The 17,626-nt window shown below is 42.3% G+C and overlaps 1 protein-coding gene and 1 long non-coding RNA gene across 2 annotated transcripts in view; one reads left to right on the top strand and one right to left on the bottom strand.

Annotated features, from left to right (window-relative positions):
* Nucleotides 1–17,626, top strand: part of lama4 (laminin, alpha 4) — a 116,154-nt gene that overhangs the window by 70,062 nt on the left and 28,466 nt on the right. The window lies entirely within an intron of this gene.
* LOC311305172 lies at nt 5,841–17,260 on the bottom strand. The gene is made up of 2 exons (XR_014629978.1): nt 17,121–17,260; nt 5,841–6,042 (listed from the first exon to the last, which is right to left on the bottom strand). It is a non-coding gene; the product is annotated as an uncharacterized lncRNA (long non-coding RNA).

The following is a 17,626-nucleotide window of genomic DNA, read 5'->3' as shown; positions in this document are numbered from 1 at the left end:
CTTCATTAAGTGGTAAAAACCCAATATATTGCGCATCTTATGATCCTATCTTTTATTACAATTGTTTTTGAGCTAAAATGTAATACACATCATTTAGGCTATATACACACTGTATATGTTTCTTTTATCAAACATGTTTGGTCAAGGGGTAATTAAACTGCAAGATCAGTTATCGGTAATGATACGTTGTTTATTATTGCAAATGTTTTTCATTTGTTTAATAAATCTCATAATGATGGCACATCACTATATCATAGTCATAGCTTTTATTTATATCTCAAATGATTTGCGGTCGGTCGAGGGGTACTTTGCAGAGAATCAAATACAGTTGGAAACAACATAGACCAATAATAACACAGACTGTCAACAATTGTTTTATTTAAACATTCTCTATGATAAATTTTTTTTGTAAAAAATATTTTAATAACACGGTTTTGGCGGTTCTAATGACGTGTTCAACTATAACCGTCACACCCGGTCGGCGATGTGTCAGCGAGCGTTTTTGATGCGTCCTTAAGTATTTCACACTTAAAGATTGGCGAGCGCGGATCACCCGCAGATTTGCACGCGATTACAGCCCGACCGGTCGGCGAGCTCGTTAACTTGCACACATTTACGTAGTGTCACATAGTGTGAACACCACAACGACTTCAAGACTCCAGAGCAAGTCATGTAGTCTGAACAGCACAGCGATCTGCCGACGTTTAAAGTTGTGTAGTGTGAACAAGGCATAAGGCTGTGGCTGGAAGTCAGTTGTAGTTCTTGTGTTTCTCCTTTCCTTCATTGATTTTTTTTACCAGTTACCAGTAGGTGTTCATCACTAATGCTCAATCATCACTTAATTAATCACTTTATTATCTCATTAACTTTAACACAGATTCATCTCTCTGTAGAGTTCGCTGTGTGCATTTTGGTTCGTTTCACCAGCTCATCAACTGATTTGGATCAGAGCAATCAGTGTGGTGTGAAAATGAACCAAAATGGCTGAAAAATGCTAAACTGTATAATTTTTTTGCCCTTGGTCTGGACCAAATTAACCGAACTACAGATATGAAAGCACCCTAAATCATGTCGGTAATCACGTATGACAATAATTATTCATATGACTTTTCCCTTGCCACAGTTGTGTTTGTGTCTTGCTGAGAATGTAACAACGTTTCTCGTGACAGTCTCTTATTTAATGATGCCGTCCGTCTTCTGTGGGCGCTGTGCTGGCTGTACTAGATTTAGCGTTTATAGTTCAGGTGTTCACACAGAATGAAATTCAGTGAGCTGAAAGCTTATTTGCTTTTAAAAATATGGCGCAGTGAGACACGCCAAAGACGACAGTCTATCGCATGTAGCTAAATAAAAACAATTTTAAAACAGCAATGGAATTCAAAAACAAAATGCTATTGCTGTTGAACACTACCTCTTCTGACCGGTAGGTGCCTGTTAGTCTGCACTCAGGTTTCAACAAACCATCATTGATCAGCTGGTAAGGTAATAATAAAAACGTTCAGCGAAATTGAGAACTTATGTCTAACTTCTATACTTTATTACTTTGCCCATTACAGCGGTCAAAGTTTTAATTAAGGTGGCTAATTAAAACCTTGCAGCAGGCACACATGACTTTTAGTGAATTCCTTCCTAAATCAGGCTAATTTTACACTTCTTTTGGTTGTTGACTCAAGCCCAAATTCTTTTCCATCTCCCTCCCCCTTTGCAATGTTTGTTTCTAAACCACAGGACATCTGCATCATAAATGTAATGACTCAATAAAAAGAGCTATAAAAATACTTAAAGGGACACTCCACCCATTTGCATTAAGCTTTGCATTGTTAGAAACCCAGTCATACTATTGAATGGTCGTGCAACACTCTCTCATTTTCCCCTGAGACGGGAGAAATCCGTTATTTACCTTTTACACTTCCTCCTACAATGACGCAAAAATCGTCATTTTGCGTCATTGTAGGAGGAAGTGTAAGAGGGGGGGATTTCTGTTGAGACTACAAGCACTAGTTCCTCATCTTTACCAGGGGGCGGGACCCGCTCACGCTACAGACCTATTACAGATCAGTGGGTGGGCCGCATTATAGCGAAGAGCAGCCGAGGCAGAAGACCTGCCTGCCGCGGACGAGGAGCCCGGACTGGCTCGAGTTAGGGCGGACTGGTGGCGCCGGTGATCTCACTATGCAACTCATAGACTGTAAGATGCAACTACGAACACAGAGATAGAGTCCGTCTGCGGCAAAGAATTTCAACGATGACAATTTCTCCTGGACGAAATCTCTGAATCAGACGAGGACACGGACGTTTGTGTTGAGAACTATCCTAGTTTCGCACCGCATATGTTCTGACTGAACATCCAGGTACCATGCAATAATTCACCTTTTCGAAAGAAATACAAACGAGGAGTAATGAGTTCGCCAACTAACTAGACATTTTGTGTGAATGTGAAATGAATTTCAAGCTCTGGTGGTAGCTAGCCTTGTAGACGGAAGAGTGATTTCTCTTATAGGCAGATATGCGCTTTCTGGATTAGTGGGAGTGGCTTGCGGAGCTGTGCAATGTGGTGCATTGTGGGAGTTGTTGTCTTTCATACAAATGCGTCCTGAAGTTATTTTTTGTCTTTCCTCGGTCACGAAGGCACCAAATTCAAAATTTATTTTACATTTCGACTACATATATGACCCACTTTAAATAAAAAACAATGTTCAAATGGGTGGAATGCCCCTTTAAAGGGGTCATATAATGCCATTTTTGTACAAGCTAATATGATTCTTTAGGGTCTAAATTAAACGTTTGTAATATACTTTAATTAAAAATTCTCATTAGTATTGTAAGAAAACACTCATTTTACCTGGTCAAAAACAGCTCTGTTTTCAGCACACCGTTTCAGTGCATGTGTCTTTAAATGATAATGAGCTTTGCTCACCCCGCCCCTCTGTTCTGTGCGTACACCGTTTGTAACACAATCACACACATTGTTCATTATAAACGTGGGATTATGAATTATATTGAGAACGTCGTACATAGAAAACATGTCGTAATGTAACTTACCCTGAGTGTAAAAATAGCTGCATTCATCATGAAGCGTGCAGCAAGCGATTTGCAAAGATTAATATAAAGGTTAATATAAAGGTTAATAAAACGTTTCACTCACTTCAGTTCTTCTGGAGGTGCAGCAGGAACACGAATAGTTGGTATCGATCCTTTTTCAGAAGCAGCTTTTAGCAAAACCAGCTTTACTGACCCTCGTTTGTAAAGCAGTCTGGTGTGTGAAATGATTCGCGGAAACATGAAAGCATTGCTGTTGATCGTGGGGAATATTCCCTTCGAAAACAAACTCAGCCACTGCATCTTCAGCGGTTCGGATTTAGGAACATCAACATGACTGGTGTGATCGTTATTGCACCCAAGAACAGAACACCACAATCGCTTAGACGCCATTCTGCTCACAGACAGCGCTCCAGTGAGAGTATCAACAATGACGCGCGGACTATGATTGACAGCTCTCTCACAAGAGAGGGCAGGTCTGTGTTGAAGCGCTGCTGTCAATCAACCATCGTGGGAGGGGCGTCCGACCGTGTGACGTCACACGGTCGAACGGCTTGATTTGAGAGATTGGAAAACATGGGTTCAAGATGGCGCCTTAGTAAGACCAGAGCCCGTCTACGGAGAGCCTGCCCACTCCCTATTAAGCCCTATTGTACCGAATTTTGGTTGTAGTACCACCAGAGTTCAACTGGGGGCGCTCGCCATGAGTGCAAAATGAATGGGAGTCAATGGGGCTAGACGGCTAAATTTGTCTCTTTCACCCGATTGCCGTTGAGAAATCTCAGATCTGATTGTAGATTTTGCAAGTTCAACATGGGTTTTAGGTCGAAAGTTGAATGAACGAGTACTTATGTCGTTTTGATTTCTTACAGGTTGAGTTGTTGTTGCCTATAACACGCTAGCATTCTGCTAATGACGTCAGCATTCTGACGTCATTGACATTTTGAGAGACTTTTTAAAGCAAATAAGTGACTCTAAAAAATCTAACACCCAGCAATGTGTAATTTCTTTGCATCTCCTTTCGAATACAACATTCAAATTACTAGACAAAAAATTATATCCTGAGAAAAGTGGATTTTGAGGGGTATACCGCCATTGACCTCCATTCATTCTGCACTCGTCCTGTGAGCGCCCTCATATGGAATCAGAGTGGAACTGCAACCAGTTCAGAAGCCGGAAGTGTAGTGAGAGTGAAACTTCTCACCATCTTAGACATTCTCTGGTAAGACGAAGTTTCCAGAGCTCCTGACCAAACTTTACTGTTTTAGAAAAGCCAGTTGTATCTTTTTACTTTTGCTACATCAGTTATCAATACATCAAATTACAAGAGCTGCAAACATGCCAAAGTTTGAAAAACGTAAAGAACGATTAGATGCTGATATTGTCGACGTTCGTATGGATGTCCACGATTATGTTTCTCCTGATGGAAAAGAGACAGATCTTTACGCGACCCCGCTCCCTGTCACTCCAAGCAAGCCACCCCATACAGAAATGTAATATATGTCAATATATGTAAATTACATATATAATGTTAGTGCCCATGTATGTCTGCTGCATATATGAGAATATATGCAAAATTAATATATGTAAAACACATATACATATATGAAACATATATTTCAAAATATATCAAAAATGGCCGTTTTCATGTAAGTGCCATATATTTTCCCGTATATGCACATAAATGTGAAATATATGTAAGACGCATATATGTATACATGCATATATGACGCATACATGCATATATGACGCATATATGTATACATGCATATATGACGCATATATGTATACATGCATATATGACGCATATATGTATACATGCATATATGACGCATATATGTATACATGCATATATGACGCATATATGTATACATGCATATATGACGCATATATGTATACATGCATATATGACGCATATATGTATACATGCATATATGACGCATATATGTATACATGCATATATGACGCATATATGTATACATGCATATATGACGCATATATGTATACATGCATATATGTACTTATTTCAATAGTACATACTTTAACATATATTAGGGGTACAAATCTTATATCTGAATGCCTTGAAATTAAATGACTATAGTTGGAGATTTTGTCTATTGTGTGAATACCAAATATAGTATTTTAATATAGTAATACCAAATATAGTATTTCTTTGTCATTTTTGACAAATACATCCACAAAGTACCATAACCATATGCCACAGCTTTAAAAATGCATCAGTATCACATGCATGTACACTGTAAAACTTTTCACTGTAAATTTACAGTTAAATACTGGCAGCTGGGTTGCCATCCACATACTGTATTTTTACAACACTACTACAGTAAACAGCATTTGCAGTACTCCACTGTAATTACCAAATACAGTATATACCACATTTTACATTATTAAACTTGTCGACAGCAATAAATTGTATTTTTACAGGGAATACTGCTTTTATTATTACATAATTCAAATATTATACTTTAAGGTTTCATAAGAGTAGTCACACTAGGAAAAAGAAAACAACATTTTCTGGGTTTTAAAACATTTATTTAGTTAAATTGCCTTCTGTGAACATGTTGGCTGAATTACTTTTTAAACATAAAATGCAATTTTAACACTTAACAACAAACAGGTAACAGTTAGCACTTAATTAAAGGAATAGTTCACCCAAAAATTTTAATTAGCACATGATTTACTCACCCTCAAGTCATCCTAGGTGTATCTGACATTCTTCTTTCAGACGAATACAATCAGAGTTCTATTAAAAAATGTCCTGGCTCTTCCAAGCTTTATAACGACAGTGAAATGCTGTTTCTTTTTTGAAGTCCATAAAAGTGCAAACGAAATCCCATTCAAAGTCTGCAAGGTTTCGCAGAAGTGAGGACACCTGTAGGCTTACAGTGGTGTTCGTTTTGCACAACTTGGCCAGTTTTCTTTGAAGTTACTTGTCCTTTCTTTGTTTTTGATCCACGTTCAGGATTGATGTCAAGAAAGCGTCTAAAAGGCAGAAAAAAAACACAATTAAATATTATTAACTGAGTGTATATATTTTGACAAAGAGAGACAGCACAAAAGCTGTCTAAAACTGAACAACATAAAAAAAAATGCAATGTAGGATGTTGTGAAAAAAAAAAAAAAAATGCAATGTTGGATGTTGTGATCAATAACTGATATTTTTTCCGCCCTGGTAAAATACATCAACTCAATGTGTCTGTTTACATGCGCACTGTCAACTAACTAAATTTTTGGAAGTGGGGTTGCCAGATTTAAAGTTTTAATCTTTTCATCTTCGGGACACAAATGAAGATATTTTTGATGAAATCTGATAGTTTTGTCCTTCCATTGATATCAATATCATTGCAACTGTCAAAGCCCAGAAAAGTGGTAAAAACATTGGTAAATCTATAGCTACAGTGGTTCAACCTAAATATTATGATGCAGGGTTTCTGCACATTTTTTAAAGTCAAATTTAAGGCTTTTTAAGACCCGAAGAAATCAAAATTAATACCATGCATTAGGGGTGTGCAATATTGACAAAATATGTCTCGATCGATATTTTCAAAGTTTTCTTGATAATAATTAGATAACATTTTACTGATTGTGTTTCTGTGCTTGGTGCCATGGCTTGTTTAGGCCTGTTGACAACTGACTGACAAAGATATTCATATTTTTCATATTCTATGCAGTGGTCAGTTTACAGCAGTGACAGAAATTAACATTTTTTATTAAGGGGTAATATTTGCCACCTTAAATTGATTTCAAGGGGCATTTTCACCTATATACGGACATTTGTAGATGTTTCAACAAGATCTTTCACATCTACTGCAGTCAGATTCACCCGTGTTCACTCTGAAGGAATCACTCACATGGCTGGGCACTTGTATGACACATCAAGGATGTTAAGAGGCTAAAAGCAGGTTTAAAACTTGAAGTCAACAGGGTGCAAATTTTAAAAAGAGGATAACACGGTGTAGGCAACATCGATTTTTGTCGTTGTTCTCTGTACTGACAGCACTCCAAATTTACAAAAAAATGCACTAGTTACATGGATTATTTAAACAATGTTTTTACTAGCTTTCTGGGCCTTAAAAGTTGCAAAGACGTTGCTGTCTATGGGTGGTTCAGAAACCTCTCAGATTTCATCAAAAATATCTTAATTTGTGTTCTGAAGATGAACGAAGGTCTTACAGGTTTGGAACGACATGAGGGTGAGTAATTAATGACAGAATTTTCACTAATCCTTCAACTGAAAACAACTTGCACTGACATATCTTAAAATATATGACTGCCACTGTTTTATCTCAAGATGCACACCAGTAATTTTTTTTTTTTTTTTAATGATACATTATTATAAAATCTGCTTAAATACCCTAATTTTATTAAGGCCTAGACCTGGCTTAAGCTAAGCCCTGTATGGAAACCAGGGCCATATTGTTCATACCAGTAGTCAACATAATAAATACTGTCAAGTCAAGGTTAGTGACACAATTCAGTCTAATATATGATATATGTATATATTAAAAAATCCTCGATTGCAATTTACCCGTGTCGAGTAACCGGCAAAATACCGGAAGTGGCGCATTCCACAGACGAGAGTCCATGAACCGCATTATTACACAGTTTTCTAAGGCTACGCGATATATTTAACTGTTTACAATCATGATATTGTGAAATCACAAAGGCTAAGATTAAGTTAAATAAATATATGCGCTGTTTTTTTTTCTCCCACAGAGAAGCATGACGGTTTAATTATTTACATGCGTGCAGATTGTGTTAAAAGTACCTCAGCTCTGTTCACAGTAAACGCTGCTCCACACATACTAGTCTCTGCATGTGCTGTTTGTTTAAGTTTCCAATAATGTGCATTTGGGAACGCAAAACCCCGGACGCGTGTTTCATAGTAACTTACTGTCATCATTTATGCGTGGAGCGTCTCGGGTTCCCTTACGAGAACGTTCTCTCGTACTGCGTTGCAAACGCTGTGGGAAAACTCCTTTTCTCGAGAATATTGAAGCCTTTATTTTAAAACGCATTGCTGCAGCATAAGCGAGAGCATCAGGCTCGCGCGAGCTAGCTGATAGGCTATGCTGCATGCAACTGCACGAACCAATGGCGAGAGAGCAGAGGCGCACGAACCAATCAGAGAGCTTGGCGCCCTGCCATACTCGAGCGCGCCAAATAGGGCGTGGCAGAAGAGTATAAATACAGAGAAATCTCGCCATAAAACAGATCTAATCTCCTTCAGCTTCGAGACTCACCTCTTCGCTGAAATCTCCAGAGAGAAGCCGCTCGTCGTTGAGAAGCCCTTCAGCGGAACAGCTTCAGGTTTTGGCAGATCATCCTCGCAGATCGCCGGCTGAGCGTTTCCCTGTGGCATCCGACGAGTATCCTTTTTGCACTATCTAAAAGAGCATACCGCTGTTTTCACAGCACGCGAACAGCGTTGTTTCAAATGTCTGTTTGCGAGTCCTGCGGGGTTTCCCTGCATGTGTCTGACAGACACACACTGTGCGCGGTCTGTCTCGGTCCTGAGCACACCGAGGCAGCGCTCACTAAAGGCGGCTGTCCACACTGCGACAGCATGACCATGGCGGTTCTCCGGTCACGTCTCGCCCTCGCTACTTCAGAGGGCGAACCCGCTTCACTTCCGTCTTCGGCGCCCCACGAGCCCCGTAGGAAGAAGCGACGAGATCAGAGGATCCCCGAAAGCGGTGAGGTTGAAGAGCTCACGCCGGGTCTCTCCCCGCGTGCTTCACCCGCCTCCCAATCTGTTCTGTTCGCGAGAAGCGACCAACGCCCCTCTCTCGAAGCGGCGGGACTCGTTTCTTTTGGCGGATCGGCGGATGAGGATGACGCTGTTTCTGTGGCGGCATCCGAGAGCGAGGAATGGTCGGGCTCTGTGGACCCCGCCCCCTCTTCTCTGAGCGATCGTCCTGACACACGTGCGAACATCGACGCCGAACTTTTCCGTGTCATGTCTCGCGCTGTCGACGAACTAGGACTCAACTGGCTTTCCCCAGCTGAACCTGCAAGAGGCCGCCTCGACGAGTGGTACCTGCCGGGCCGCCAACAGGCCCCCCGTCAGCGCGCCGCTCCTTTTCTGCCGGAGGTCCACGAGGAGCTCACTAAAAGCTGGCGCGCGCCCTTTTCAGCGCGAACGCGCGCTTCCGCTTCTCACACGCTCTCCTCTGTCGACGGCGCTGAAGAGAAGGGCTACGTGTCTCTTCCCCCCATCGAAGAAGCGGTCGCCGTCCATTTATGTCCTCCCACTGCAGGCAGAGGTGTAAAATACTTGAGTAATTTTACTTGATTACTGTACTTAAGTATTATTTTTGGGGATTTTTACTTTACTTGAGTACAATTAAAAATCAATACTTTTACTTTTACTTAATTACATTTTTTAAGAAAAAAAAGTACTTTTTACTCCTTACAATTTTATTTATAGTCAAAAAGTACTTCTTTTTTGGAGATCACTTCATTCTATTTTCCCTTGCTATTACCAAACCAATTGAATTGTGCTCATGCCCAGTTTAATTTAAATGTAATTTATTCTGCCAATGAGATTCATTTTCACATTCCATGAAATTGGTCAGACATGTTCATCGGTCCTTTGGGAGTGACTTCGTGCATCTATAGAGCTGGTAAGTCCCGCCCCTTCCGCTAACCCCACTGGACCTCTAGGTTGAATCGTCAATGCAAGTGAATTGGAGAAAATAATAATTTCCTGGTCCCGTTTGAATTTTGCCATGAATGTGAACATATGTTGTCTGTGAATTTTTAATATAATTTTTCGTGTAAAGAATGTTGCAATTTAGCAGGTAGAAGTTTGATACGGTTAGACTTTGTGTGAGAGCACTTTGTGGACTACAACTCTTCGCTGCTTTCGACGCGAATCTGAAGAAAGAACAGCCTATTTGGTTTGAATGTTGACATTTGGGTACGAAACACACAGGCATCTCGATCTGTCTCCATAGATTATCGCAGCATTAGCACCGTGATTTGACAAGTGGAGCGAAATGTGTTAGGAGGTGACGTCACATAGGCGACATGTAGTCTTTCTCGTTATGTCTTTTCCACAACTGCTAGCCAAAGAATCATACAATATACCGTCAAACTCGTAACATGAAAAATTATATAAAATTCACAGACAACATATGTTCACATTCATGGCACAATTCAAACGGGATCAGAAAATAATTATTTTCTCCCATTCACTTGCATTGACGATTTTTCAACCTAGAGGTCCCCTTCCGGTTGACCACTATGGGACCTTATATCGGAAAAATATTGTATGGTGGTCAATGGCGAGAGACAACAAATATTTTGATCTCGTTTGAATTGTGCCCTGAATTACACATATGATGTTTGTCATTTTAAAATATGCATTTTAAAGTCAAGAAAGTCGCAGTTTGATGTAAAACTGTTGAGGTATAAGACTGTGAAAATACATAATTATAAAGACTACAAACGCAAAAGGCGCACATGTGACGTCATACCTTTTCTCTCAATGAATGAAGCTAACTTTACTGACGCTAACGTCTGTCGTTTTTTCTATAGTCTTATGTTATAATCGTAACGTTACGCCGTCAAGCCTGAACGTGTTTTGTACCAGACTGCACACATACGAGCAACGGATGGTGACGTACATAGTGCGAGACGAGAGATGTAGTTCATTGAGCGATTTTCACATAAAACTAAATGTTACTCTTCTGTTTTATGACAATTTATGCAACTTTCTTGACTTTCATAATTATCTTTTAAATTGACAAACTTCATATGTGTAATTCAGGGCACAGTTCAGACGGAATAAAAAGATAAGTTGTCTCTCGTCATTGACTACCATACATGTTTTTTTCGAAATAAGGTCCCATGAGCCGGAAGCAGAGGGGAGGGACTTAGGATCTCAATGCACAGCACCTTGACCTGGAAATTAGATAAATTATAACAGTCAATCAGTGAAAGAAAATGGAGGAAGAACGTGATTCAGCTGCGAACCCGTGGCCGTATCGTAGCGAATTCTTTTCTTTTAGTGGTAAAAGTATGTTTAGTGGATTGTTTAAAGCATGTAAAGCATACTGGCATTAGATAGTAGTCTTATAGTTTGATAATTAAATACAAACAGTTCTGAAGCAGGATAAAACCTTGTATGTTTCATTCACTTCATGTTTTTAGAGATTTAAAGCTTAAACAAGAATCTCTAGTTTTCATTCTTGCTTTTACTTTTACTCCTTTAATACTCAAGTACAATTTTAGTGTGGTACTTTTTTACTTTTACTCAAGTACGATTCTGGCCAGATACTTTTACTTTTAATTGAGTAAAATTTTCCCTCAGTACTTGTACTTTCACTTGAGTAACATTTTTGAGTACTTTTTACACCTCTGACTGCAGGCAGTTGGAGGTCTAAGATGACGCTGCCGTCTAAGCCCTGCAGGGCCACTTCAGCTTTGGCCGCCCGTGCCTACGCCACCGCTGGCCAAGCTGCCTCGGGGATTCACGCCATGGCCACACTTCAGGCGTTCCAGGCCAAACTCCTCCGCTCCTTGGATGAGTCAGGCCCTCTCCCGGACACCCTGAAAGACCTCCGTAGCGCTTCAGACTTGGCGCTTCGGGCCACGAAGACCACCGCTCAAGCTCTCGGCCGCAGCATGGCCAGTTTGATTGTGCTTGAGCGCCACCTGTGGCTTAACTTGACGGAGATCAAGGACGCAGATAGAACCGCCTTCTTAGACTCTCCGATCTCCACATCTGGTCTCTTCGGCCCATCTGTCAATGGCTTCGCGGAGCGCTTCACCGAAGCACAGAAGGCTTCTAGTGCTATGAAGCACTTTCTCCCCAAACGCTCCAGCTCGGCTTCACGGCGTCCCAAGAGCGCGCCGCGGCCAGAGAAGTCAGTTCCTCAGGTTCATCAGCCCCGCCCAGCGGCTGAGACCGGTCAGCGCTTAAAGCCAGCGAAACGTTACCCTTTCCCTAAGCGCCAGGGACCCAGACCGAAGCTCACGCTCGACCTCGAGCCGAAGAAGCCGTCCTAACCGGCAGAAAGAGGGGTTCATGTCCCGCCGCGGCCGGACCAGCCCCGAAGATCGCTCGAACACTGCTCACAGCCCCCTCTTCAGTTCAGGCGGCTGGAGTAGTTTTAAATGCAGAAATAGGGCCTGCTATCTGTCATGCACCTCTGCACACAAACGCTGTTTTAACAGCGACCCACAAAAAGCACAAATCGAGCAAAATTTCACTTTCATGTCTAGTCGAGCCCCCGTCTCCGGGCGCTCAGTCTTCAGATATGATCATACCTCTGGTTCATCGGGCTCTGGCATGGCAGGCCATACCCGGAGTCTCAGAGTGGGTAATGAACATCATAAAGCGCGGTTACTCGCTTCAGTTCTCCCGCAGACCACCACGCTTTCGAGCGGTTATTCAAACTTCAGTAAGGAGCACACTAGTTCATGTCCTCCGCACCGAAGTACAGGGTCTGCTGGCAAAGGGGGCTATCGAGAGAGTTCCCGCTGCACTAAGCGAGTCAGGGTTTTACAGCCGTTACTTCCTCGTTCCGAAGAAGGACGGCGGCTTAAGACCCATTTTAGATCTCAGGCATCTGAACAAAGCCCTCATGACACGGCCGTTCAGAATGCTTACAACCAAACACATCCTGGCGCAAATTCGCCCAGGCGATTGGTTCTTTTCAGTGGATCTAAAAGACGCGTACTTTCACATCCAAGTGAACCCCCACCACAGGCCATTCTTGAGATTCGCCTTCGAGGGGCAGACATACCAGTACACAGTTCTACCTTTTGGACTGGCACTGGCACCTCGTACGTTCACGAAATGCATGGATGCAGCTCTCTCCCCCCTGAGACAGCGGGGAATGCGCATCCTGAACTACCTCGACGACTGGCTCATTTTGACTCAGTCAGAGGCGGAGTCCAATACTCACAAAGCCTGGCTTCTCAGTCATTTAGAATGCCTGGGGCTCAGGGTGAACTTCTCCAAGAGTATTCTGTCCCCCAGTCAGCGTATTACGTTCCTGGGAACAGTTCTAGACTCCGTACTTATGAGAGCGTGGCCCACTTCTACCCGCGCTCTCTCAATCCAACAGCTCGCCGCGTCGTTCACGAAGGGCACTCATGTACCCCTTCGAACGTATCAGAGGATTTTGGGCCTTATGGCTTCGGCAGCTTCAGTACTCCAACTAGGTCTACTGCGCATGCGTCCTCTTCAGCTGTGGCTAGCACCTCGGGTACCCCCTCACGCTTGGCGTACAGGTATCCTGAACATCAGGGTGGACCAGCATTGCATTCTAGCACTGGCCCCTTGGATGAACGCCAGCTGGTATCAGCAGGGCGTGAGCATGGGAGTGGTCTCAGAAAGGAGGGTCATTTCGACAGATGCCTCCAACTCAGGTTGGGGAGCCCTGTACGAGGGCAGGCCTGCCTCCGGCCTCTGGTCGAGCTCGGAGAAACGCCTACACATAAACTGCCTCGAGATGAGAGCAGTTTTTCTGGCCCTAAAAACCTTCCTTCCACACCTGGCAGGACACCATGTCTTGGTCCGGACGGACAACATGTCAGTGGTGTCCTACATAAATCGCCAGGGCGGTCTCAGATCCCGCAATCTGCTCGCCATAGCTACCCAGCTGCTACTTTGGGCTCAAACCAATCTGCGCTCGCTCAGAGCAGCTCACGTGCCGGGCACGTTGAATACAGGAGCAGACATGCTCTCTCGGGGCAACGTTCCCCCAGAGGAATGGTCTCTCCACCCCCAGACAGTTCTCCTATTATGGGAAATCTTCGGACAGGCAGAGGTAGACCTCTTCGCCTCAGAAGACAACTGTCACTGCCCAATCTTCTTTTCGAAGAAAAAGGACGCGCTGGCCCACGACTGGCCCAATCGTCCCCTTTACGCGTTTCCTCCGGTCTCGATGCTGCCTCAGGTCATCGAACGGATCAGGAACACGGGGTGTGCGATCCTCTTGATAGCTCCTCTCTGGCGGTCCCAATCTTGGTTCCCAGAGCTGATGCAGCTGTCAGTTTCAGACCCTTGGCCAATTCCTCTGAGGAGCGACTTATTGGCTCAAGCGAACAGAAGGATATGGCACCCCCGTCCCGACTTGTGGGCCCTTCATGCCTGGCCGCTCAACGGCTACCCCAGGACCTCCCAGAGGGCGTCCTGAATACTATTCTGGAGGCTAGAGCTCCGTCTACTAGACGTCTCTACCACCTTAAATGGTCAGTGTTTTCCAGCTGGTGTCAGGCTCGAAACCTCGACCCTCACTCTTGTGAAGTACCGTTGGTTCTTTCCTTTCTCCAGGAGCTGTTGGATGCGGGACGTTCCCCGTCCACACTCAAAGTTTACGTGGCAGCCATCGCGGCTTTTCACGTTTTGGTGGCTGGCTCTTCTCTGGGAAAATGCGACCTTATTGTTCGCTTCCTTAAAGGAGCCAGGAGGCTCAACCCGCCTCGGCCTCCCTCAGTGCCGGCCTGGGATCTTTCTCTGGTTCTACGGGCCCTCAAGGGACCCCCCTTTGAACCCTTGGGGTCCACGGACCTAAAGTCCCTTTCCCTGAAAACTGCTCTGTTACTGGCACTGGCGTCAGTCAAAAGAGTAGGGGACTTACATGCGCTTTCCATAAGCGCTTCCTGTCTTGAGTTTGGCCCCAACGACTCTAAAGTCCTTTTGAAGCCAAAACACGGTTACGTGCCTAAGGTGCTCTCTACTCCGTTCAGAGCGCAGGTAATTTCGCTGTCGGCCCTCCCAGTTTCGGGAGAAGACAGTGATGCTCATACGCTCTGCCCTGTTAGAGCGTTGAGATTATACTTGGAGCGTTCGGCCTCGTTTAGGCAGTCCGAACAGCTCTTTGTCTGTTTCGGGGGCCGAACCAAAGGGTTGCCGGTCACGAAACTCACGCTATCCAGATGGATAGTTGATGCTATTGCTTTAGCATACACCTCACTGGGCCTTCCTTGCCCCATGGGTGTCAGAGCTCACTCCACGAGAGGCATCGCCTCCTCGTGGGCTTGGACTAGTGGTGTCTCTATTGAAGACATTTGTGCGGCGGCAGGCTGGTCAGCTCCGTCCACATTTGCGAGATTTTATAACTTAGAGGTCCCTGCTTTACAAGCACGGGTTCTCTCAATCTAACCTCGGCTCTCCGATCCGGGTTAAATTTCTAAGTTGTATGGGAACTTTACATGGGCTGGCCCCTTTCGCCCTAGCCTATGTACACACCAAGTATCTTTAGACCCGATGTTCTGGTCTGTGGTATTCTGGCTACTTTCTATCCCGGAAATTCCTGGATTAGAGTAGCCACGAGACTTAGCACGGCGTTTTAAAAAGTGTTCCCACAGCGTTTGCAACGCAGTACGAGAGAACGTTCTCGTAAGGGAACGTACTTGGTTACTTACGTAACCTCGGTTCCCTTAGAGATAAGGGAACGAGTACTGCGTTGCCCTGCCGTGCTATCCTCGAACATCAGGTATTTTCGTTCAGTCGATTAGACCTGTTTTATGGCGAGATTTCTCTGTATTTATACTCTTCTGCCACGCCCTATTTGGCGCGCTCGAGTATGGCAGGGCGCCAAGCTCTCTGATTGGTTCGTGCGCCTCTGCTCTCTCGCCATTGGTTCGTGCAGTTGCATGCAGCATAGCCTATCAGCTAGCTCGCGCGAGCCTGATGCTCTCGCTTATGCTGCAGCAATGCGTTTTAAAATAAAGGCTTCAATATTCTCGAGAAAAGGAGTTTTCCCACAGCGTTTGCAACGCAGTACTCGTTCCCTTATCTCTAAGGGAACCGAGGTTACGTAAGTAACCAAGTACGTTTCTCAAACTCCATCTCTGCGTGCTGTGAGTTTGTGTGGCTTATATAACGTTCATCTGCACGCATGCTGCGCCGTTTCACAAGATTCGTAACGCAGCTCATTTATAAATCTTCGCCAACACAGGAGAATACATAAGTATGTTTCTGAATATATTCAGAAATATATTCGCAATCGCATATATTCTCATGTGCGAATTGTTGGTCATCGCGATTTCAAAATAAAAGTTTAACCCTTGCACTGCTTGCATGTTTTGACGTGCACATGTTCTTTTCAAGAAATTACGGCAGCTGTTGCATTTCTATCGTACAGAAGTGACCAAATATGAAAGATTAAGTTGACATTTGAATTAAATGTTATGTTCATTAGTTATCATATTTACATGGTGTATTTTAACAGCGTTGTTCAATAAAACCCATATGATTACTTCAATACTTTATTTGAACCAATAATTATTGCTTGTTATTATTTGGGTAACACTACAATAAGGCTCATTAGTTAACATGAATGTATTAATCAACATGAACTAACAATGAACAATAACTACATTTGTAACTAACATTTGTTCATAAAAATACAGCTGTTCATTGTTTGTTCATGTTAGTTCATTACATTAATGTTAACAAATACAACCTTTAATTTTAATAATGTATTAGTAAATGTTGAAATTAACATGAACTAAGACTAATAAATGCTGTAGAAATAAATATTGTTCATTCTTAGTAACTAATGAACCATATTGTAAAGTGTTACCTATTTGTCTTTAAGTAATTTTAAAGGCTGTTGTTCACTTGGATCTATTTTTATTACCACAATTTTTTATCCGATTAATCGATGGAATAATCCGTAGAATACTCGATTACTAAAATAATCGATAGCTACAGCCCTAATATATATATATATATATATATATATATATATATATATATATATATATATATATATATATATGAAGAGTTCAGATGCAAAAGCCTCTAAGTGCCATCTGAAAATTTCTTCTAGAATGGTCATTTTTATCAAGCTTGTATATTTAAGTTGAGTAATTTCTCTTAAATGACAATTAATAGGTAATTTTCATTGCTATTTAAGTGAAAATACTGAACTTAAATATACGAGCTTAATAAAAATGATCATTCTAGAAGAAAATTTCAGATGGCACTTAGAGGCTTTTGCATCTGAACTCTTCATATATATATATATATATATATATATATATATATATATATATATATATATATGAGAATGGCAAATATGCCAATGACTAACCTCTGAACAAACTCAAGGTGCTGCCTCTTCCTGGTACTGCAAGCTGAAGTTATAGGAGGAGGCAAACAGCGCTGCCAGGCCAGTGATGAAGAGGCTGTGATCCTTCACACACACCTTGACCTTCCAAACTTAATATCCAGCACTGGTTGCTTAGAGATTGACCTGTAATGGAATAAAAAAATAAATAAAGAATAAATAAATAATATTAATAATTAAAATAACTACTGTGGGTTCCACTGTGGTTCGATGTAGTTGTCTATTCATAGTTCTATGAATTACATTTTTCAACTAAAAATTAAAATTGGTTAGAATGCTAAAATGCACTGGCATATAATTTTGTTTGTTTTAAGCATAAACTCACTTAATTTTGACTTATTCTTTAAGAAAACAAGACAATTTTTACGTGTCTATTAAATGCTTCTTCATGTAAGAATTGTAGAAAACACTTATTAAGAAAAACATATTTTGCAGTGGGGTGAGTAAATGATGGCTTTTCATTTTAGGTT

Source organism: Rutilus rutilus (assembly GCF_951802725.1).
Source record: "Rutilus rutilus genome assembly, chromosome: 15".
NCBI classification, from domain to species: domain Eukaryota; kingdom Metazoa; phylum Chordata; class Actinopteri; order Cypriniformes; family Leuciscidae; genus Rutilus; species Rutilus rutilus.
The sequence above is the reverse complement of the archived record's forward strand: the minus strand, read 5'-3'. Positions and strand labels throughout refer to the sequence as shown.